Genomic DNA, 24,351 nt, shown 5'->3' on the forward strand with positions numbered 1-24,351 from the left:
TATAGCGATGTCATGACTAATAACATCATTGCCTGGCATCGCTATATAGATGACCTTTTCGTGGTCTGGAATGGGTCAAAAACATCAGCCTCCGATTTCATTCAAGCCATTAATGTTAATCAGCTGAACCTACAATTCACAGCCGAGTTGAGTCAAACTCGAGTTAACTTTCTAGATGTGGAGGTCTTCATTTCCGAGGGTAAGCTACACACCAAACTGTTCCGCAAAGCAACTGCGGGTAACACCGTGTTGCACGCACACAGTCATCACCCTGACCACCTCATACGCAGCATCCCCTACGGGGAGATGCTGCGCATAAGACGGATTTGTAGTACCGATGAACACTGCAGGGTAGCTCAGGAACATAGCAAGCTCAGTTTCCTTGCCAGGGGTTATTCTCTTACGATTATTGAGAAAGCTATGTCCCGGACTAGGGCTCTAGTCAGGGATCAGATTTTGGGTCTCAACACTATTAGTTCCATCTCTGAGATCACTCCCAGTTCGGTACCCATTCAAGATGATACACCCAGACTAATTGTAACTTATAGTCGCCAGCACAACAACTTGCGCAAAATCATCAAGAAAAATTGGTCGTTGATTCGCCTTGACCCCGTGATTGGCAATAGTGTAGCAAACAACCCCACCATAACTTTCCGGAAGGCTCGCTCTATGAGCAACATGCTGGTCAAGAGCAGTCCTGAACTAAAGAGCAACACAGGTAATTGGCTGCAAGCCAGCAAGGGATTCATTAAATGCTCCGCTTGCAAGGCTTGTTCCCTAGGTAAAAGTATGACTACCTACATTTCTCCATTCTCCAGCACTCCCTGAAAAATCCTTAAGAAACTCACATGCAGGACCGATTTTGCAGTCTATGTGCTGGAGTGTACGTGTGGCCTGCAATAAGTTGGGAGTACCAAATTGCAGGCGCACAAACGTATACTCCAGCACATGAGAGCTATTATAAATCACGACGCAGCATACCCAGTAGCCAGGCACTTCGGTGACAAACACAACAGTAACCTAGAGGACCTTAGCTACTTTGTCATCGACGCAATACCTCCACTTAGACGTGGAGGTGATAGGGAAGCTATGCTCAGAAGATTGGAGACAAGGTACATTATTGAGCTTGACTCCAAGGTACCGAATGGGTTAAACTCGAGTGAGGACTTTTATACCTGGCTCTGATTTCATTTTGTTACTTACATGTTCTGTAATCTTCAATTGTTAATATGAATAAGAAGTATCCCTCCTGAGTTTTCGGTTACAATGATAGCAACATCCATCTGTCTTTCATATGTTATATATCTTTTTCATTTTACTTTTATGCTTCCTCCTTTACACAAGTCACCACTATGTCACATAGAATATAATTCTTTTTTTATTATTATGATCGCACTGACACTTTGAACATAATTACGCGTACATGGCCTTGCCAATTCTTTTTGGCTAAATTGGCATTAGGTATGATCGAGTAGAGTCATAACCGGATTTATCCAGCTATATATGTCTACTTGTGCAGGCAGTAGATAATCAAGGATGCCTTTGCAAACCACACGTTTCGACTTTTATATTATTGATGGAGTGATCAACTGTAGGCCTCTTTATTCATGTCTTTGTCGTGTGTACACAAATCTTGGGGTCCATGTTTTATTTATTTATTTATATGGATCTTTGGCATGAGCTTTCACAAAAATTGTTGGTTTTCTTCATGGACTGCTTACACTAGACATATTGTCCTAATATTCTTGACCTAATGAATTTTTTATATATATTTTTTATATATTTTATATATCTTAACACCTCAATGGCCCGTTTTCTTTCCCTCCCTTAACTTTTTTGCTGTTTTACATGATTCTGTATTTTACACTCATTAGATGGCATAGAAAGTTTATTAGAGGAAGAATGAAACAATGTTTACAATTGTTTGCGTAATTTGCACAGATGTATTTTACATGATGTTTTACTCTGTTTTCTATGTTCATTGTGATGATGTCATGATCAACCTTTGCACTTGCACTTTAAAAGCTCAGGCTTCCCGAGACAGCGTCATGTGATCAAGGCCTCTGGTAGGCCGAAACGCGTCATGGCGGCTATTGGGTTTTGGATTGAATAAAAACCACTAGCACTTACTTCTGGGTCCGTGTTCGTCTCTTGCGCATACACGTTGTGCTATTGTTGAGGCGATTCCTTGTGGCATATATATATATATATATATTATATATATATATATATATATATATATATATATATATATATATATATATATATATATATATATATATATATATATATATATATATATATATATATATATATATATATATATATATATATATATATTTATTCCAGGGGAGGGACAAACACAGGATGGACAGTCTGGGACAATTAAATCCACTGAATATGAAGGAAGAAAGTGAAAATTACAATTAAGCCAGCCAGTGTTAATCAATGGGCCCACTGTTAGTTGAAGATAGGTCGTTAGCAACAGCTTGTGCTGTGTCATGGGCTCGAATAAAAAATGGAAGGGCCCGGCCAACTGACAGGATTGCTGTTTTCTATTGTAAGTCAAAAGCAAATTCGCTACATCAGGGAACGTTTTTTTCAATGTAATATTTGTGTGGCAAGCACATAGCAATCATGCTTAGATGGCAGCGTATTCCTTTTCTCCCTTGCACTTTTTGTGAAATATGCTTGCAATATAAAATGAAAATAATGTTACCATTACGCAAGCCTGCCAAGGCTCGACCCATTGGCTTAGTCAATGCTTGTTCTGATATGAATGTAAAGCTCTCTTACTCCTACACAGAGTAGTTATGCATATGTTTCCCCTCATGTTGTAGTGCTCATTCCTACATGTTTATACAACTTTTCGCGCATCCTCTTTCTCGTAAAGGCCGTGAACTTTCCAAATTGAATAGAGAATTGGACAGGATTGGGTGGCATAAGCGTGCCACACGTCTACTAAAAAACAGACATATTGAGCCCCACGTCTCGTTCCCTCTCCGTCTCTGCCATGTTTCTAATGAATAGTCTCGACTTCGTGCAATCCGTAACATTCATTAAAGGCACGCTTGCTCTCAGGAATGGAACTGTGTTGGAAAAAATACTAAATTCCCATAGCACCAGACGCGGGAGAGAAAAGTGTGGTGTTTCAAATCTTTACTTCACTTTGGCAGCCCTGTAACTCGCTGCCAGTGGTACCACAGGACATATCGACTTCCCAAACAGGGCTGTAATGCGAGCCCTTTAAATTAGGCTGCGTGAACCACTGCGGATGTAATACTGCCCTCTGTTTCGCCTCCCAGGTTTGGGAAGGCAGAGGGGGAGGGGAGCTCTGTATGTTTTGGCAGGGTGAGCATCTTCCGCCTTTGACCCAGTTAACCTGGATTTGTGAAAGAGTGGGACATGCTTTTTGCAAATACTCAAGGAGAGCTTGTGTAGCAATACTTCCAGGCAACAGAGGGTTAATAGACATAGGTTTGCGAGCTATGTTTTGAAAGCCAGTATAAACCTTACAAAAATGTTCGAACTCAATTTGAGTTTCGAAAACGAAGGAAAAAAACTGAAAATGTTTACCCTATTTCACCATCCAGGTTAATTCTATTTTCCCTTCATCTGGATCATATTAAAACCACATTCCCTGACGTCCACACAGACATAAAGCTATAATGGGCACTTGCCCTCTCCAGCAAAATATTCTGGGTCAAAGGTCGACCTGTGACCTCTTCTCCGAGCAACAGCACCAAACTTTTTGAGTGCAAGTGTTTGCAAAACATTCACAATTTATGTTTCCTTCCTCGCGGCCTTGTACCTTGCGCACAATCCCTAGACGTTGGGGAAGCTGAAAAGTTACCTAAAAACGAATACATTTTGTTCCTGAGATTTCTCAGAATTTCGTAAAATGTAGCGAGCTGGGACTCCTCTGCAGCTTGCGAAAATAAGGCGTGCATGTTTTTTAGGAAATCTATAAGACATCTCATTCCTGGACAAAGAATCTACCATTCCATTATCCAGCAAGACAATGTTTCTGTTTGAGCAGAGGATAAATGTGATATTCATTTTAATGTATTGTTGCATATGTGTAGCGTTTCATAACCCTAAAAGAGGTCACATGGTGTGATAATGGCATCTTTTCACAGTGTAAATTACATATCCGAGTCATATGCATTTTGGGGTGATACAACACCTCCCCTTCACAAAGTCCCAAGCAAATCACTGGAGCCATTGGAACAAAATGGCACGACCCAAAAAAAGGGAGAGTGGGTGGGGAAATCATACTCACTGGAAATGTCAAGACGATCACTGACATTGTGACCACGACAAGGAAGTAAAAGCAACCTCGTTAAAAAGTTTGAGCCACCTCGGTTCCCTTCCTCCCCTCTCTCTGTCTCCGTTCTTTTCTCCTCTTTCTCTCTTTTCTCTTCCTCTCTTCTGAGGCCTCTATTATGCCTGCTGCAATCCATCTCTGGGAGTTGGACAAAGAGATGTAGGCGCGGTCAGCGGCCCTGGACCACAAAAAAACGACGTCCAAATGCTCCTGCCTCCCAAGAAAAGGTCCGATGGGATAAATTACCAGGCAGGCCCTAATGGTCACAAGGAGTCCTACTGTACATGCCTACTTCAGGCGTACACTTGTTTATAGGAGAATGGGCATTCTTGTGGTCTCCTTCCAATATTTTTTGGTCAAAAAGTGTCATTTGTTGGGTCAGAAAGAAAGGAGAGAATGTCTTTGCAGAAATATGGAATTGAACTTTAGGGATAGTTTACCTAGCCAAGGTTGCAGAGCTAAGATTTCTACTTGTCACGTGTCCTCTTAAGCATTCCCTTAAATTGCTGGCACTCTGTTTCTTAATGCACTCACGGAAACTATTTTACAAATTGAATATTGATTCCGTCTTCACCTTAAAGCTAGTGCAGGGAGTGGCTTTTCTCTGAGAAGTTATTATATCTTTTGCTATTAGGTTCTGGACATCGAGACCTTTTCAAGGGGTTTCAAGTGAATTCAATGTAGGAAGAGTTGTACTGTCTAGGACCATGTGACCTATTGCCCTTAGGACTGATGCTCTGGATGATGTTACGTCAGAGCTTTACGCAGGTATGAGTGAAGATGTACCCTTAATTAGAAACCTCCTGCCACAATCTCAAAGGGAAACATTTTCGAGAGCTGAAACTTGTTGGCGCTGACAGTACACACTAAGGGCCTTATTTTTGAGTTTGGCGTTCCTCCTGTCGGCCCGTTGCTGCCGTGCCGACAGGAGGAACGCCAAGCCTGTAGAGTGCCAACTACATTACAACTGTAATCAACGGCACACAGGTGGTGCTGCGGCGGTCTCACAGAAGCTGCTGTATAAGGCTTATAAGTGAGCTTTAGCTACAGACACTACCATGATACCGCCTGCAGGTCGTTCCTGCATGGTGTTGAATGCATGCCACACCATGCAGGAACTGGGGTGCAATTCCATGGGGGCACAACATGTGCTCCTGCCTCGCATGCACCCCAAGCCCCAGAAGTGTCAAGGGGGCCTGTTAGTTGCCTCTCCGCTGCCCTTTTCATGGTGGGCTCACTGCCATGAAAGGGGCAGGGGACAGGCAAATCAAAAGGTCTTGGCTATAGGCAGACCTAAAAAAAAAATCAATGAAGAGCTACTCGTTTAAAAACGGACTTAACCTAAAATAATAGCACATTTTGTTACCAAATGTTAAAATATATCAACTGATATCAATAGGAAATAATTAAAGGAAATATGACACAGGTTACAGACAAGACTGGAAAGGTTCGAATAATTACCTAAGAGCTGATGTACAACTTGTAAGAACCTACAATGCCTTGAGGTATTTATTTAATTTGAAAGATCTGGAGGAGGTTTAGTCTCAGTAGAGGTTTAACAATAACTGACTGTGTCAAACCCTGGATTGATATGTCTTCTTTGTTTGATCGCACCAGAAACTGTTCGGTAAATTCACCTCCTGAATGAAGTTAGGAGCACAAAGAAAACACGAAGCAAATCATGAGGGCATAGTGCAGAAATTCTGAGATTGTGCATGTCTGAACAGGGGACACATGCAGTATTAGCTTGTTTACGTGTTTTGCATTCCAAGGTCTTGTAGTATAGGAGACGACCTAACCCAAAAGAATACCGAGAATCAATTGCCCTCAATGGTTTCATATATAAACCCCAAAGCAATCTACCAACAGACTCTGGGAACTGAAGTCATCCCACCCAATGACACCAGAAGAGCCATATTGTTACAAACACACATAGTAGACATACCAGGTTAACCCAAAGGGTATCGGACCCAGGAAAGTACCATCACCTGTGTCATAAGAATGCATATAGAATGATCCGGTGGTCTATGTGGAAGCACTGACCGATGACCTTGGATTGTCCATCTGGAACAGTCCATGAATCCTCTTGCAACCTCTGCAACATGCAGCAGATTTGAGACAATATTCTTGACAACTCTTAAAGCGCTGTTGTGAGGTTTTGCAATGCTTTGCTTCCAGAGGGGACATTTCCAATGTATTACATTTGTATTTCCTTTTACCAAGTGCCGTGAGGTCAGGTGTGGCTTATGGACTGGTGCCTTTCTCAAGCCTACCTAAGGTTCATTTAGAGTTATCTCTACAATACATTAGAAACCTGTAGAGAGGAGAAGCACAAATATGGCATCCAAGTTCTGATTGGTATATTACTCTCCTCAATCTATGACTTTTGATGAGGGAAAGGAGTGCCATTCTCAATGGTCTAGGAGGGGGTTCAGCCCCATTCTCTGAAAAAGGCACAAAGGAAGGTATAGTAAGGTGGACACTGATAACAGGAGATTCGCCCAGTACAGCAGCAAACACACACAAACTTGGCTGTTCCATACTTAACAAACTTCCATTGATCACATGTATCGAAATATTATTAATAGCGTGTTCTGTTGTAAACACCTAAACAAGCATTTAGGTTCTCCAGAGATACCAAGACAAATAGCCTAAGGATGCCAGCACACCTTACCAAATGTCAGAAACAGAATTACTGCATTAGAGAATATTTAGCTACGTGGGAAATAGATGTTCCCCATATTGAAATTGATGGAAATACTTGACTACCTGGAGAATCCAAAAGATCTTTGATTTTCTATTACTCCATTGGTTATTTTAGCAATTATTCCAGTCCTGTGAAGACAGAGCCAGGAACCCTCTTTTGTGACTCTGTAATGAGATATGAAGGGTGTTTAACCTGTAAGCCCACCACCCAACAGCATGTTCTAAAATGAGTACATTACACAGAAAATTACACTGTGCTTAATGAATAATTATTACTATGCTCTATGCACAGTCTATGGACCTCCTTAAAAGCCACACCCTATAATTAACAATGTTTTTAAATGTCTCAATATGTCTGCAAACTTGAACAACTTCTTGTTACATCAGAGGCTAATATGGTGCTCAACGGAATAGTCTGGGATTGTCTTGAGGAAAGCAGATGATGGCAAAATGTCCCCAAAACAGCCAACTCCTGCTCTAAAAAGGTCAGCAAACGCGCTTTCCTCCCATAGAGGCCAGCATTGGGGTTTCCATCAGACAGATCAATGCTTGGAGCCAGCTCCAGAGAGGCCCTCAATCACGTTCGATCTATAGAACTATGCACATTTGTTTCTGTCCATCAAATGGGACAAGAGATTTGAGACTAATATAAAGACATCCTTGTAAGTAATGCCCTGGCAAAGAGGGGTTTAGGGTAGTCCATTTTACAAAGGTCATTTTAGGTCTGGACTGCAGCTTTATCTGTATTTGCAGCCTTGTGTAATAAAAAACATACATGCATGTATATGTACATAGTGGGGCTATGAGCCAGCCCTCTTTGTCCATTGGTCTGTTTTACTGCGATTCACATTTTTCTTCCCCACCGACCTCAGTAAAAAGAATGGGTCAGCTTACTGGCAGATTGTGGGCGATGGGGTTTTTGTCTGATCAGACGTGCCATCAACTTAACAGAAGAGCACCTTGATGCCAGGGCCAGTGGGGCACTTTACTACACGACAAAGCTCTTTTCTTTCCGTTCATATTTGTTATAGACGTTTTTTGTCCATCTTGTGTGCGCTTAAACTGTTTTCAGGTATTAGTTATCTAGTCAATAATACTCTGTTCTAATAAAATTCATATTTTTCTGTGCTATGCATTAAAACTAAAAAGGGTTTTTTATCTTTTCTAAGTATACTTGCCTACTAGAAAGCACCCCTACTGTTCCAATAAAATTATATGCATTTTTTTAAATCAGCATTTACTTTTTTATTGCAAGCGTATGGCTGCCACTTTAGGCAGCATGTTTTTTTCTTTTACTTTTTGAGGTGTATGCTTGCAATTTTAAAAAAAATACAATAAAGAAGCATTGCAGCACAGTGCCAAGAGCAGACTTATAGCCTTTGTCCATTGCTTGAAAGTTGAAGTATAAAGGGTACATACAGGGCTTTAAGTGGGCCGGGTCTCACCGGGTCTGAGCACAGGCAGTTTGTTAGAGGAGGCCTCCAAACGGGTCTCTATCGGGCTCTGTTTTGTGCACTGGCACAGACGGTCCGTTTTTTTTTCGAGCGTTATATGGGAAGGGAAATCCTTTAAAGAGAGTCATTTTCTCTCTGGATTTCCCTTCTCTTTTTGAAACTCAGGAGCAGCAACATTGTAGTGGTGTCACCAGGGCTTTAAGTGGAAGCTTTTTCAATATTAATACAAGCCATAGTTGCTGCTCATTTATCTTATGCAACTAACAACCATTGACAAAGCCAATAGTCCTGACTTGTAGGTATGATGTTACTTGTTGTATCATATATTTGGATGCAACGACAGAAACAGCAAAATACCAGTCGGGTGGCACACTATGCTAAGCACAAATTTCTAGCTTTCGTGTATTTAATTACATTGGCCACGCCATTTGAGATACCCCCTAGTTTTTTCATCCCACTTAAAGCCCGGGGTACATATTCCCTTGATAGTGTCAAGTTGTGGGCCTTGTTCCGGGTGCGCAGGCCTCGGTGCAAGCTGTAGAGATTTCTTTCTGGCACAGAGTGTCCACCCAATCACTGATGAGAAACTCGAGGAGCAAGATTTCTTCATCTTTGAGTTATAACCAGGACCGTGTGATCTCTTTGCCTGCTACGTCACGCTGAGTGCATGGACCCCCGTAAGAACTGGCTCATGACGTGACATGACATAACAAAGCTTATAGCAGCATCTTAGGAATCAAAGTGCGTGGTTTGCATTTCTGTTAGCTTTAGCACCAACACTATCGTTATTCGCGGTAATTAAAGTTAGATTAGGTATTTCGTCAAACATAACGTAACATGCTCAACAGTATGGAAACGGCATTAGTTGGTGTCTCCCCTTGGGTAAAATGTTTTGCTGGAGGAGAAAATGGTTGCACATGGAGTTAAAATCACTGCTGGGACCAAATGATTTTAAAAAAAACAGGGGCAGATTTATGAGCCCCTTGCGCCACTTTTGCGTCACTTTCCCCATGTTAAAAGTGACGCAAAAGTGGCGCAAGGGGCTCATAAATCTGCCCCTTAGTGTTGAAGGAATGAACGTTTGCGCGCGCATATGCATTGCTAGATGTATGGGGCAGAAAGCATTAGGTTGGGGTGCTGTGTCTGCTCGCTGGCACAACACAGGGAAAAGTTGATACTTTGTTTTAGCTTTAATCTTAAAAGCTGATAAGTCGCAGAAAGGATTAACCGTGGGTGTGACTTTCGTTCCTTTTTGGGTAAAAGCCTTTTGGAGTCGAAAAACAGTGTCCTGTGTACAGATTTCGGGCACTTCTGAGAGGAATACGAATGCATAATGCAATAATAATACGTGAACGCGGCAATGCTTAATTTGTAAAAGAATCAGTGCTGGTGCCTGAAGCTCTGCTCAGAAGCGCGAGGCTGATGCAATTAAGCGTCATGCCTGGAATGCCAAGGGTGCGTCAGTAGCGTAACATAAAATGGCAGGACCACCCTGCAGAAGGTTGAGAGGGGACACGGCGTCTGCCATATCTCACAGATATTATTTGCCCCTGGGTGGAATGGGGTCCCTGCGAAGGGTTGGGGAGCCCTGGGCTGCAGGGGCCTGTGTTACACCCCTGGACTGCGTATTCTTCACTCCACCTCATCTTTAATCCGCTGCGAGACACTCTTGCAGATTCCAGCTTTCTCCCTTTGTGACGTTTTTTTCCATCTTTTTCTTCGTTCCGCTTAGTGAATGTTTCTCTATTGAGCTTGGAAAATGTGTGATGCTGAAAAATAACCACGGTCCCTCAAAATTGGCAACCACTGGCTCAAATTAAGCGCTGGAAAGTGGTATAAACACGGGAGCAGCGGTTGTGTGTGCACGTGTTTCTGTGCTTGTGTATGGACGGTATAAGTAAATGTTCCGAAGCCACTGCAGTTCAGGATAGCCCTATGTTAATGTTGCATCTGCTGCAGGTCATTGAGGCAGGTATCTCCAAACCATGCGCACATAGAGGTGATTCCTGCAACTCTTGGCAAACAAAAGGAGAGACATGATCAACTGGGTTGTGCCTAACATTGCAGACCTGCCGCTCCTGCAGCCTCCTCGGACATTGGGCCCAACCACCACAACTGGGAAGCGTGTGTGCTTCACACCGGGGTGGCAGGCGTCCAGTCCCACACTCAATTTTTTGGGTATTTCTCTAAGTTTCCGAAGCTTTCTCAAGTCAGCACGAGGCAGCTGAAGGCCAGCGAAACCTGAGGCTGAGAGAGTAAAATAACATTAGTCTGTGCTACTTAAGCACGCTCTGTGGAAGGCTTCAGGAGGAGAGGAAGGGAAATATTTGAGGAGATCAACTGGATGTGGTCGAGTACAAGCAACGTCACCTGAGCAGGATTACTGCCTGCCACGGCTTGACCTGAACTGGAGCCTTCCATTTCGGATTTGTGTTCCTCCAGATCAGCTGCCGGCGCCTCTTTTCCCATGAGCCTTTCTCCAGTGTACACAACCACACAAGGAACCCTGCACTCGTTTCTCTTGTTTTCAAAGTCTGAACTGTGTCCCGCACAAAAACATTCCAGTAACATTCCTTCTTCTTCAGAGGGGTGGCCGGCATTTCTAATTAGAAAAATGCTATTTGCTTGTTTACATTCAGTGCTATGCATCCCTGCTTCAAATAGAACCACTTTTGTAACAAAAAAGTTGTGCAGAATAACTTTCTTCTGTTTACCTTCCCAGAAACAGATTTTTAGATTGTTAGTGGCCATTTATGTTCCTCATTTTTTTCTCTCTAAATTATTTTATAAATCGTCAGAATGTTGCTTTGTTGAAACTTTGCAAAGAGATTATCAGATGCTGCTATCAATAGGATCATCTCTTTTGAGACGAAGTGTAGACGCACCACTGAGCGATGCTTACGGGATGCCTCCTATCAGTGGATTGGACAAAGTAGGCACTATTGACATAATGAGAACAGATCACAATAAAAAGTGGATGGTGCTTCTGGCTGGAGGAAGCAAGCCCCCCTTATAAAGAACATGCCTTGAATGTGTTCCATTAGAAAACCATTCCTTCTATATTCCACTCTGACTATTGGCTGAATGTGAGAAAGTAAATTCCAGGGACATCCTTATAAATTCCAGGGACATCCTTATAAATTCCAGGGGCATCCTTACAATTAGGATACAGCAGGTAAATGTACCTGACCTGCTTCTCATTAATGTCTACTCAAGGGGTCTGCAAGGCGGGAAAACCTCTCCCATCATCGATATTTTAGATAGGTATTTAACAGAACATAGAGGTGACAATAATTTGATAATAGTTGGTGATTTTAATTGCACGTTTGAACCTCTGGACCTCTATGATGTAAACCTCAGTGCAGAGGAGGATGTCCAGTGGTCTATTCCATCGTTGGATCTTCCCCCAATTAAAAAATGGACAAGAGCGGCTTTACAGTTAAAAGTGCTCTGTTTGGAACAGGGAGTCCGAGCTGTTAACGGGAGATCGCCCTCAGATAAGCAGGGCTCGCATACCTCTGGCTCTGGTTTACGTAGTAGTCACATTGATTTTTTCCTGCTTAATAAGGAATTCTGGTCCAATTGACATGGCGATCTGTGAACGCATAGAGAGTGACCACAATCCGTTAGTGCTCTCCCTTCAACCCGCATGTTCCCTAAAAGAAATTGGTAAGGATCTAGGGAAAGATTATGTGGAGGCCCTACTGACAAATGACACCAGACAAGTCAAATGGGCAAATGTGATTAAAAAGAGGAGCACTTGAAGCAAATGAGTGGTATGATGGTTAATGCTCTGGGTATTCTTCAGTCATGTGCTTCACAGGAGGAGCTTAACACCATCGCTGTACAGGTCCACGAGGAATTATTTAATAATCTTAAAGGTTTTTTACTTCCAAAGCTAAAAAAATGATTTGGGGTTTAAGGCTGCAGCATGGTATAACACTTCATGTCGTATGACCTATAAAACCCTAGCTAGTGCAATCAGGTAAAAAACACAGGGATGACATTCGTAGGGCCAGGGTTGTTTACAAGGCAGCCAAATATCGTGCCAAAAGGGATTGGGATGAACAACATTGGTCAGAATTGCTTAAGGCCTGTTTAGGTAGAACTATGACTACCTTCTGGCACTTGGTGAAATGGGGGAGTGGGGTACCAAGTAAGGTACCTACAAACTTCATAGATCCAGATCAGTGGGTATCGCATTTCAAGGCTCAGTTTGCACGTAACGGGGACAAGCAAGATTCTTTGATATGCTATCTCCCACTTCTACATTGCACTTCACCAAGAAAGATGTGGAAAATGCTTTACTTTTAGTGCCCAGAGGGAGGGCGCCTGGGTCCGATTGTATTCCCGCCGACCTGTTCCTTTATGATATTTCAAATTGGGCACAGTATATCCAGTTACTTGTGAATGCTATTGCAAGTGAAGCATCAGTGCCCACTACTTGGGCAGGAGCGGAATTACTCCCCATTTATAAGAAAGGGGACCGTTCACAACCTGGTAACTATAGGCCGATAAGTCTTATAGATTGTATACAAAAGGTGGCTGCTAGGTTGGTACTGAACAGAATCCAGGCTTGGATTGAGGAATGTAATATTCTGTCTCCTCTGCAGGCGGGTTTTCGTGCTAGTACTAGCACTATTGATCAGGTGTTCAGGTTCATCCTGATATACTGGCGTGTTGTATTACTAGGGGGAGGTACAATTTATGCAGCATTTGTCGACCTTAAGTCGGCTTTTGACCTTGCCCCCCGTACCAAGATGTGGCGAATCTTTTTGGCACTGGGAATGCCACGAGATCTTCTGGCATTTTTGGTTAAGCTACATGTTGTCAATTATGCGCAGGTGAGATGGGATGCGCAGGGGAGTACTACAAAGAGTTCCCTGTAGAGAAGGGTGTTAGACAGGGGTGCGTTCTAGCACCAACCCTCTTTTCACTATATATCAACGGGGTAGTGCAATATTTCAACAATTATTTCACGGATGCACCATCTCTAGCCGGGATGAAAATCCTGTTGCTTATGTTTGCGGACGATACCCTTATAATTTCCAAGACACGAAAGGGCCTTAAGTGTGCCCTACATAAACACAGGACTATCAAGGGTAGAGTTGAGATGAGGGAAGGTACTCTGGAACAAACCCAGGTTTTTACTTATTTAGTGGTAACCATTGGTAAGAAATTAAGTTGGAAGCCCCAAATAGACTTGCTCTTCGTCAAGCATGTCCAACTTTCAGGAGCTTTGCTAAAGGAACAGCGACTGTACCATACTAAACCCATTGCTCCGGCACTACAAATTTATTCCTAAAAAATCAGCGCTTCGATACTGTATGGGGCTGAATTGTGGGGTTACGCCAACATAGACTCTTTGGTAACAGCGCAAAATAAATTCTTAAGGTCATTGATTGGCCTCCTGCAATCCACCCCACTGTTGCCCTTGTTTTTAGATCTGGGCTGCTACTCGATTGAGGATGTGGCACACTATAGGCCTGTAGCCTATTGAAGAAGGCTATGGGTTACACCAGAGCTTTCGCATTATGCCCAATGGAAGTTAGGGAGGCTGATGATATGAGCAAAATCACATGGCTAAAACGAGTAAAGGCCACTCTTTGTGATATGGGGATGATTCGTCTATGTGCTTCCCCAGCTGACAATGTTTTTCCGTCAAAAAATGAATTTAAGGCAGCATATTGGAATATGCTTGTTATGAGGCGATTTGCTGCCCTAATGGGCCCCTCCCTGTCTAGAGACTTTCTCGATCTTAAGCACAAAGTGAAATATGAGGGATATTGGGATCTGATAACCACCCATAAAGACAGGAAACTGTATCACCAGTTTAGGGTGGGTTCGCTCCCTACTAATGTATGTACCAGCAACTGGTGTAGCTCGAATAGTAGCAATTGTCTATTTTGTCTTAACCCTTACGAATCACTGGCTCACATTCTTTTTGCTTGTCCAGCCTATAGAAAACAAACCCAGGTCTAGATGGTTGAAACCCGTATGTTTAAACCTAGGGACTAGGTCAAGTAGCGAGGCATTCAGGATTTTTAAAACGTCCACTGAAGATTATATTGTGATTGCTGTCGCTAAGTTCTTGGGCTGGGTTTGGGTGATTCGTTCAAAGAAGAGGAGCTGCTAGTAAATGTTTTATGCTCTATAGTTTCATCTCTGATGATTGTTTATGTACCATGCTTTCTTGTTAGTATGATTTTCTAATGAACCTAATTTGATTGTATACGAATTAAGGAAAAATGGTCACCCTAGGAGGTAGTTTTTCAGGGTTGACCTTCTAAATTGGTTTGTTTTAGCTCTTTTTAACTATTTATTCTTCAATTATGTATTTTGTAAAGGAAGGAGTGTTTGAAATCCATGTAACACACCTGTATGTTTACTTGGCTATATTTATATATATTCTCACCTCTATGTACAATGTATTAACTTTTGTGATTTTATAAATCGAAATAAAGTTTTGACTGACTGAGAAAGTGGATTATTATTTGTGGTGAATGGTAGTCCACTACAAGCAGTAATGTAGCTGTTTTTAGTAGGTCCAGTAAAGATTTCGGTAATTTAAACCTGAGCTCAACCATTTAAAGCTATTTCACAGAGCAGACAGGCTGAACTTAACTTAAAATGTATAAATCATTTAGAAATATCAAAATAGTTAAAATGTCAAAAACACAGCACAATAAAAATCACACTCAGAATATTAAAAAAGATTATTTTAATAAACAAAAATATATAACAATGACACACAAAAAAAAGGAAAAGCAGTGATATGAATTTTTAGAGTGTTAAATAAAAATAGTTTAAAAAAGCAGTAGGCACCAACCATGGTCATCTGATTGCACTTGCCTGGTACCAAGGCGCTATTTAAGGCTGACCACTATGGAACGTGGGGTGGGTACAGAAATCAAGTTTGTCCCAGTCAGGAGGTTTACCTGAAATGAAAGTCAACAATCCTCAGTGGAGCAAGGCAGCAGGCTGTAACTGAGAAGGGCTCCAAAAGGCTGATAGCAGTCAGCTGAGGTCCTGTTGACGTTGATGACTTTTGGCAGGAATGCTCAGATCAGGAGAAATACAAAATTCACGAGAGATGATATCTAAGTTCGGACCAAGTCACTTTTTTTAGATTGGATTCCTCTAGTGCGGAAAAACTGCAAGCTGTAGCCGAACAAAGCTCCCCGAGGACAGATACCTTCACCATGACGTCCATAGGAAACAGATTTTCTGATGTGGAAAAGGTCTGAGCTGAAGCAACCTGAATCTTTGGCCCAATCATAACTTCCCTTTGTAAGATTGACTTGTCAGGTTTGTCCCTGTCCTCTGGGATCTTTGGAACCAAAATGTTTCTAAGTCCCAGGTATTTCAGGATGTCAGGAGGAGTACACTTTGACACAGTCATGGGTCCCAGGACCTCAGCAACAGCACTTGGGGGGGGGGGAGGTCAAGAATCACACCATTAGAAGCCACCAGCAGGACCCAGGGCAGGGCCACTTGGAATTGGTCAGCTGGGCCCTTCAGGAAAAGGACTTCTAGCAGCATGTTGTGTCCCTGTAGCATAACAGATGGCCAGACAACTGACCATTGAAGTTCACTTCTTTGTACTGGTCACAAGTGGGAGAAGGTCCAGCCATTCGGATCTCTGCACAGGTCTCAGCAGCAGGTGCAAGTCCTTCTCTGGTCTTCCATAGGTCCAGAACTGTTCTGAAGAGGGTTTCCAGAGGTGCCAGATTTATGCCTGGCACTAGCCTGTGGGTCACTCATGGCTCATCCCTAATCAATAGGGAAAAAGTTCCCAAGGGCAAACCTACCCACTTTTGCAATAGTTCCTGTGTGTAATAGTTCAAACAATCCCATAGTGCCCTCTCTACCTTAACCCAATATGGCAGAAGCTTTCTTACATTGTGCAGAGCTCCTGTGCCCACCCCAGAGGTGTGGCTGGACAAATGAACAACCCTTCCTCTGTGGTCACTTGAAACAGGTTCCAGGGGAATCTCCTCTCCCATTGGGATTGGTGCTTGGCTGTCTAGAGGGACAAAGGAGGGGGCAGACTCGGATGTTAGGTACATCTGCCTGTCACAGGGTAGTCCTTTTTTAGTTAATTAAGTTCCTGGGCATTGCCCAGATGGTCATCTGTAAGAGCACCTTCCCGCACCCAAGGCCCTTGTCACTCCTCTGGAAGCAAGGTTATCAAGGTGCTATTCAGCTTCCTAGGTTACAGTTTGAAGCTCATGCAAATGGGCTTCTCGAGGCTTTAGGCAGGTATGAGGTGACTTTTCAAAAGTACCTTTTTGTAGAATATTTATTACAAATCCAACTTTACCAATAAATTGGACACATAATAAATATTCTAAAAGTCCAAGAATGAACTTCATAGCTATTTCCGAAGTGGAGGTAATTTAATTTAATTTTAATATCTACATTTTCCTTTGGAACAGCTAAACCTGCTACTGTGAAAATAGCTTTTAATGCCTTTTCTCTGTAGGGCATGTTTAACATTAAACATTTACATATGCTTCTTGTAAATACAATGCACCCTGCCATATGAGCATTAATGCTTACTCAGTAGTGCCTATTAATGTTTAAAATGAGGGTTTTGGCCTGACAAAAGGGGTTATTTTGACAGGTTGTATTTGCAGTTTTAAATCTGCACAGACAGGCTACAGTGGCAGGCCTACAGTCATGTTTGCAAGGTCACTCTAGCGGTGGGCATAACGTGTGCTGCAGTAATATTGACATTTAATTTACAGACCTTGGGTACACTTGATACCAAACACTAGGGAATTTATAAGTAATTCAAATATGCCAATTAGGAGTTTAGCCAATGCACAGATGCCTGGTTAGCAGAGTCACAGTACAGAGAGTCAAAAAACACTCAACAGCAACATCGTCTCCTATGTTGATGACACCTCTCACTCTCAGCAGACCCCACCATTACAAAGATCATCTTACAGAACTATATGGAGAACGTCTCAGATTGGTTGAAGAACAACTGCCTGAAGCTCAGCTTAGGTATTGATCATTGGCAGACACTGCTCCCTCTGGAATGACTCCTGGTGGCCATTAGAGCTCGGACCCACTCCACTATGAAAGACCACACCCACAACCTCAGCATCATCTTGGACAGCGAACTCTCCATGAAACACCAGATCAACATTGTCTTCTCAGCCTGCTTCCACACCCTCCACATGCTCTGCAAAGTCTTCAATTAGCTCCGCATCAACACCAGGAAATCTGAGATGCAGGCACTCCTCATCAGCAGACTCAACTACAGCAATCCACTCATGAGAAGACTTCAGACAATCCAGACTGAAGCAGCCAGACTCTTCTTCAACATAGCAAAGAAGACCCACATCATCCAGCACCTGAAAGACCTCCACTGGCTCTCCACATAGAAAAGATGTCAATTCAAGCTCCTGTCCGATGCCTACAAAGGACCAGCCTAGATCAACCACCACCTCAGCTTTCACCTACCTCCCAGAACCTCCGCTCTGCTCATCTTGCCCTCACACAGATGTCACGCTTCCGATGCTGCCGCACTGGAAGACACTCCTTCTCCCACCTTGTTGCCAAGCCCTGGAATGACCTTCCCCTCCACCTCTGTACTTCACCCTTGCTGGCCAAGTTCAGGAAGGGACTCAAGACCTGGCTCTTTGACTGACACCGTAGCATAGCGCCTGGATACCCTCTCAGGTGAGAAGCAGCGCTATATGACTACAGGTTGATTGATTGATTGATAGGTTTGCCTAGGAAATGTAGCATGCATAAACAAGGTGAAAATATTAGTGCATATCACAAAGTTGTGGCTGAATCGCTCTCTATGGTACACTGTTCATTTACAGATATCAAACTCAGGGCTATAGGGGAAAGTATACAACCTATACATTTTCAAATTCTGTAGGACCTAAGAAATCTTTTGGCACAAGCCAGCCCTCCGCTGCCTTCACTGGGTGGCTGCTAGAGCACATAACAAATTACATATGTCAGATTTTTAACATGTTAATCCCAAAACATGGTAATCATTTTCAGTCTATCACACAGGAGCATGTCTGTGCCAAGGCTTGACCCACAACTTTGTCATTCCGGGTCTACTGAGTGTGGGAGCACCAGTCATGTATCTGTTTTCTATGTGTTCAGGTGCCCACAGAGAATAAACTGGGTGCGGTGCATTTGGGAAATTTGGAAAGCATCCGCAAGAGTAGTATCAGTTTTGGCTATCTCTCGTTTGGTTGCAGGAATCACCCCTGGGCTGTATGGAAACATACCATACCCATATATTTCTAACATCTACAGTTCATTTAGTTTCTATCACTGGGTGCCAGTCCTCCCGCCCCTGGACTGACTGGCTAGGAGAATGCACTGACATGCCATTTGTCAATTCTTTAGCACTGTTTTCCAATCCATGGTAAAACCCTTGATTCTGCCTTGTGCAGACACATATCCATCAAGAACTGATAGGCAAAATTTTCCTCTGGACCTTTTGAGCAGAGGGGTTTCAGGTATATGGGTTTTCTATGGGTTCCTGGTGCCCACAGGCAATAAACTGGGTGCAGTGCATTTTGGAAGGCTGTGCAGCAACATCAAGCAAAATTATAATTTAGTGTACCTGCCTTTTGGTCACAGGTAACTCCCCTAGGTTATATGGAAACCTACTACAACCCTATATTTTTACCATCTACAATCACAAGATTTCTATTGTTGGGTGCCACACCACCCTTGCATTGATTGGCTGTCCCAGATAATCCGCTAAGCAAGACATTTGTCAGATGTTCAGCATTTTTGTCCACATAACATGATAGTTTCTTTCAGTCTTCTTACACAGGAGCAAACCCGTATTAAGACTTGATCCAAATCTGACTTGAACATACCTGAGTGTGGTGTTATCAGACACATGAAGGTTTTCCAGGGGTGTGTACAGTGATCCACATACTAGAAACTGAATGTTTTTGATGTAGGGAAATCCCATGGGGCATGTCTGCATTAAACAGGCTTATTGTTGTTGGCTGGAAGAAAATGGGACCGAACAATCACAGACATTTCTGAAAACTATAGGCAAAAGGTAGTCTAAGGTGATGTGAGTTTGCATTACTCCCAAAATGGTTTATTACTCAGAATCCCCTGTAAATTATAAATTTTCTTCATTTTCTGTGACAGAAAAATTCATAACTTTGGGAAATTTACAAAAGTCTTACTGTATATCGAATCTTCTCCCAGTAAAAATGACACCCCACAAGTGTGGGTTGGTCTGTTACCTGGGACAGGAATAGGCCAAAACTGTGACCAAGTGAAGACAACATTGACACTACATTGATTTCACACAGTCAAGGTTTGGCTTATTCCTGTCAGTTGCACTAGAACGCAATACACATAAGGGGTCCTGTTTTCATAAAAAAAGAGCACCACACAGACTTTATTCTGGGGGCGCGCAACTTACTTTTCGTTTAATCTCAAACCATTATTCCATTAATTCTCTGAAAAAAGAGCGCATGCCGCACTTCATCTGCAATAAAACATACAATATGTCGATCAACTGTGTTTAAACCATTGTGAATCCCAATGATGTAACCTAGCCCTTCCTCACACGTCATCAATTTCTTAAAACAACAGGATTCTTATGATAAAACTGCACTTTGCACATCGTTCAATTTTATTCTTTAATCAATATTTTTTCTCTACTGAAGGTGAAGTGGCTCTTGTTTTTAGATTCAGGTATAATTTTCTAAGGAGTCACACAAACCATCCCACCCAGGACTCTAGCTGTCTAATGATCAGAATTATTTAGGGTGCTAGATTTTCCTAAGTGGTGGTTGACCTTAAGGCCAGGTGAATGCCTATACCCCAGCAAGGAGATAGACAATGTAGCAAGTAAACTCTTACCATGCAGGAGATATCTTGAATAAAAAATACAAATAGAAAGCTTCTTATTTGTTGCCTTCGGTTGTGTGATAGAACCACAAATGCGATTACCACGCATGCCGGTTCCATGCAGTCTTAAAAACGCAAGTCTTAACCATGCATTTGCCTTTACCACGCATGGCTTTTGCAACAAAATATGCGTGGTTAAGGCATGTATGGCAGAGACATATGTGTGTTTAAGAATGATCAGATAAGTGTAATCCCCCGACCCCTGCTACCTGCCCTCAGCCCTAAACCTACTCCCTCCCTCCGGAAAACCAACCCCTTTCCCTGAGCACTAAAAACTTCCCTGTGTCCCCAAGCCCAAAAAAGTACTCATATCCCCCGCCCTGAGCCACCGAAGTCCCTGCCCTGAGACCTAAAACTACCTCTTTCCTCCTGAAAACCAACCCCCTGCCCCCAGAGCCCTAAAAACAACCACAACCCTTCCCCTAATCTAAAGTATAATAGAAAGGAGCGGAGTAATGTTACATGTTATAAACAAATAAATGTTGTAGTACAAAATGAATTTGAGTTATTTGTTTTTATTTCTTATTCTTCACAATTATTTGTGTATTTCCTTCCTAATTGTTTCAATTATTCAAAAGTATTCCAATAAACCTATACATTGGTTTCCATCTTAACCATCACATGTAGAACTGATGCATTGATTCATTTATACCAACAATATTCACAATTATACACTTTGTAATAAATCAATTCAAATAAATGATGCTTAGTATATACAGTTGTACAGCTTAATGCTCAATACAATGCTCAATGTATACAATTATACAGCCAACGCGTTTCGTCCTATCTAGGACATCATCAGGGCTCAATGTTACTTGAAACAATCCTTGCAAATCTATGCTCTCATTTCCTTCCGTACTCTTTCCAAATCTTCGTTTCCTAGCACTTGCCAATAATTTCAGTATCTCATTCCGTACCTCTGTATATCAATTAGTTAATCTTGGAATAATATATCACCATATATTCCACATCAGATCCGATAATCCAGCTCAATAGCTAGAAACCACCATCTTTTTTCCAGACACTTCCACATCCATTATTATTCCCGTAATTTCAGTTTGTTGATTAACCTCCTCTTAGCTAATAATTAATCTTGCTTCAGCATATCCTCGTTCCACACAGCCGGTCCGATAGCCCTGCTCTGCCTTCCCCTAATCTCTATAAACGACCCGACCCTCCCCCTGAGCCCTAAACTACCACGACCCGCCTGAGTCTTAAAAACTACCTGACCCCCCCTGAGCCCTACAAACTACCCAAGCCCCCCTGCACCCTAAATACTCCCCTGACCCCAGCCTTGAAAACAACTCCGACCCACCCAGCCCTGAAAACTACCCCAACCCCTAAAAACCCAACCCCACTTACCTCACCACATTCCTCCCGATCCTTCCATCTTCCTTCTTCAGCCCACACATTCCGGCAGATAGACCGCGCACTGCCTTAATCACTCATATGCGTGGTTAAGGCAAGCGTGGTTGCATTTGCATTGTTGGAGCACACGTGGCTGATCCCACTGTTTCCCGTTGCCTTCAGGTCATGGTTGACCGGATTCAATGAATAGTATACTTGAGTTTTATCTATGAGAATTCAATACAAAGAAGGCAATCTCTTTGGTCTGAAGGATGCTATCTACTGTATGGTTGGGGAACCATTATGTAGAACAACAGCATCTGATGCCTTTGATGTGAACGGTCATACAAAAGCAGTAAGTAGCTAAGGCTGCTAAGAATTTCAAATTAAGATGGAATAATAAAAGCATTAGTTTGTGTAAAAATGGCAGGTATGCTGTCTTTTTGTGATTGTTAGAATGATAGGGCTGAATTGACAAAAACATTTTATGGTTGCAAACCCTGCAGTTCAGAAATGCACTGGGTTTGAAAATACAAAAAAGTGTTTCACAATGTACTAAACCCCTTCTGTGAATCAGTATAACATATCAAAAGGGGGTTTGAGACTAATACTGAATCACAATTAGAAGGACACGTGAAAGGTACAGCCCATCCTATCTGAGATTTTCACCAAGATATACAAGTGGTTTATGACTGCAATTACGGTTGTAAACCTTTGAAAAATTATAGACACCTCAAAGGAGGAGTCAATCTTTGCAGAGTGCAAGATGTCCCTATTAGACAGCTTCCCCTGAGGAATTGTGCCAAGCTGCCTCAGGAAGAGCAGCAGCCCCCGCCCCATGATGTATTCTCAATTGTGAAACATTTTTTAAAATAACACTTGTTCTCTTAGGGAACACTGGCTGCTTCAATAAAATTGAAATGCAGGGACAGAGGCCACTATCCTTGTTTTTGATCAAGTGTGGAGGTACTACAACAGAAATGATCAGTTAACTGAAGGAGTTCAGTTTGTAGAGATGGCTTTATAAACTGTGTGGAGCAAATGACAAAATAGCTGCCACACAACAATCAGCAATGAAGAGTTTTAAATGGGTTGATGGAGTGTAAGCTTCTGTGCGATGTTTTCATATTGTTAGGTTGAGCCTTGGCAGCGCATTAGCTGCTCTGCGAGGCATGCTGTATTGAGGTAGAGCCGTGCAGCTCCACCCACTCTCCGCCCACATTTTTCTTTGGCTTGTGTCATTATCCACTGTAAACATTGGCAGTTCATTGGTCAAAAGGCTTAGTAGTTCCTCCTTAGTACCACCTAGTCTTAATTTGTAACCTCCCATGGTGACACCCTGTTACGTGTGTTGCAGGCAGGACACACTTTCTCCTAACGCTTTAAAAAAAAAGTTTTATAGTATACATTTGCAATGCAATTGGTCTCGCATTTGCAAGATTTTAAGCTATTGACATTGTAAATGACAATGCCTTTTAATTATCTGTTTTGAAAACATCAAACAAATACAAAACTGTGTCATTTATAATGGCAATAGCTCAAACTCTCACAAATGCAAGACCTATTGCAATGCAAATGCTTGTTGGAGTTGTATCTGATCTGCACAAGAACGAAAAGTGATTTTTCCCAGATTAACTTGTAATTGAAGCTTGCTGGATGAATATAGTATATCGATTGTCATTTTCTTAAGTAGTAGATATGATTAACATAAACAATTGTAGAAAAATAAGATATTTTAATCCATGATACCTTTGGCTGTTTCTTTCTTCATTAGTTAATTAATATTTTGGAACCGCTTGTGATTTCTTTTTATGGAAATTCCTGCACGAATACATGTAAATAGATAAATGCGTTTTGATATTTTTTGCAAATCCTGATTACATGCTTGTCTTTATCTTAGAATACTGGTTTGGACTTCTTTAAGGATTCATAAGTAATTTAAATGTTTCCACCTATGACTGCTTAATTTTGTAGCCACAGTAACTGCTGTTCACAGGTACATTTTTAGACAACTTCAGCCTTTCCTCAGAATACAAATAGCCTGGACGTTTTATGAGAAATTCGTCATATGTATGCACACCAAATGAACACTTTTTTGTCAGGGTCTTAGATCAACAGTTGACCATGGTATGGAAAATCCTCGTCAAGCTTCCAAACCACCAATGGGTAGAGTTAACCAGAGCTCTGGTGATGGTTTGTCAGATTCTTTGCAACACTATATAGAATGAGTTCAATGACAAGCAGCAAGACTTCATAACTAAGGAGGTAAAATGTACCTAAACCTCTGTATATGTGGTCATGAAAAACCACTCGTCAAATCTCTTCACTTACTCGCTGTGCACTCGAGAATCAAATTCACTCAGCATGCTTTGTACTGTGCAAATGGCCTCATGGACCAAAGGAACAAGGTACTCAAAGAATGGGATACCTCACTAGATACCAGCCAGGAATGTCAAGTGAACTTTGGATCAATGCATGAAACTCTGGAATTCCCTTAATTCGAGCCTACAGACCAAAGGCAACCACATGCATGGCCAAGAACTCTTAAAAGTTACTTTTTGAAACTGTTGTTTGACTGGATACCCACAGCGT

The 24,351-nt window shown here is 42.1% G+C and overlaps 1 protein-coding gene across 1 annotated transcript in view; it reads left to right on the forward strand.

Moving 5' to 3' along the window:
- RSPO2 (R-spondin 2) overlaps nt 1–24,351 on the forward strand; it is a 375,735-nt gene that overhangs the window by 77,009 nt on the left and 274,375 nt on the right. The gene's annotated exons all lie outside the window — the stretch shown is intronic.

This window comes from Triturus cristatus, chromosome 5_1 (assembly GCF_964204655.1).
Source record: "Triturus cristatus chromosome 5_1, aTriCri1.1, whole genome shotgun sequence".
NCBI lineage: Eukaryota > Metazoa > Chordata > Amphibia > Caudata > Salamandridae > Triturus > Triturus cristatus.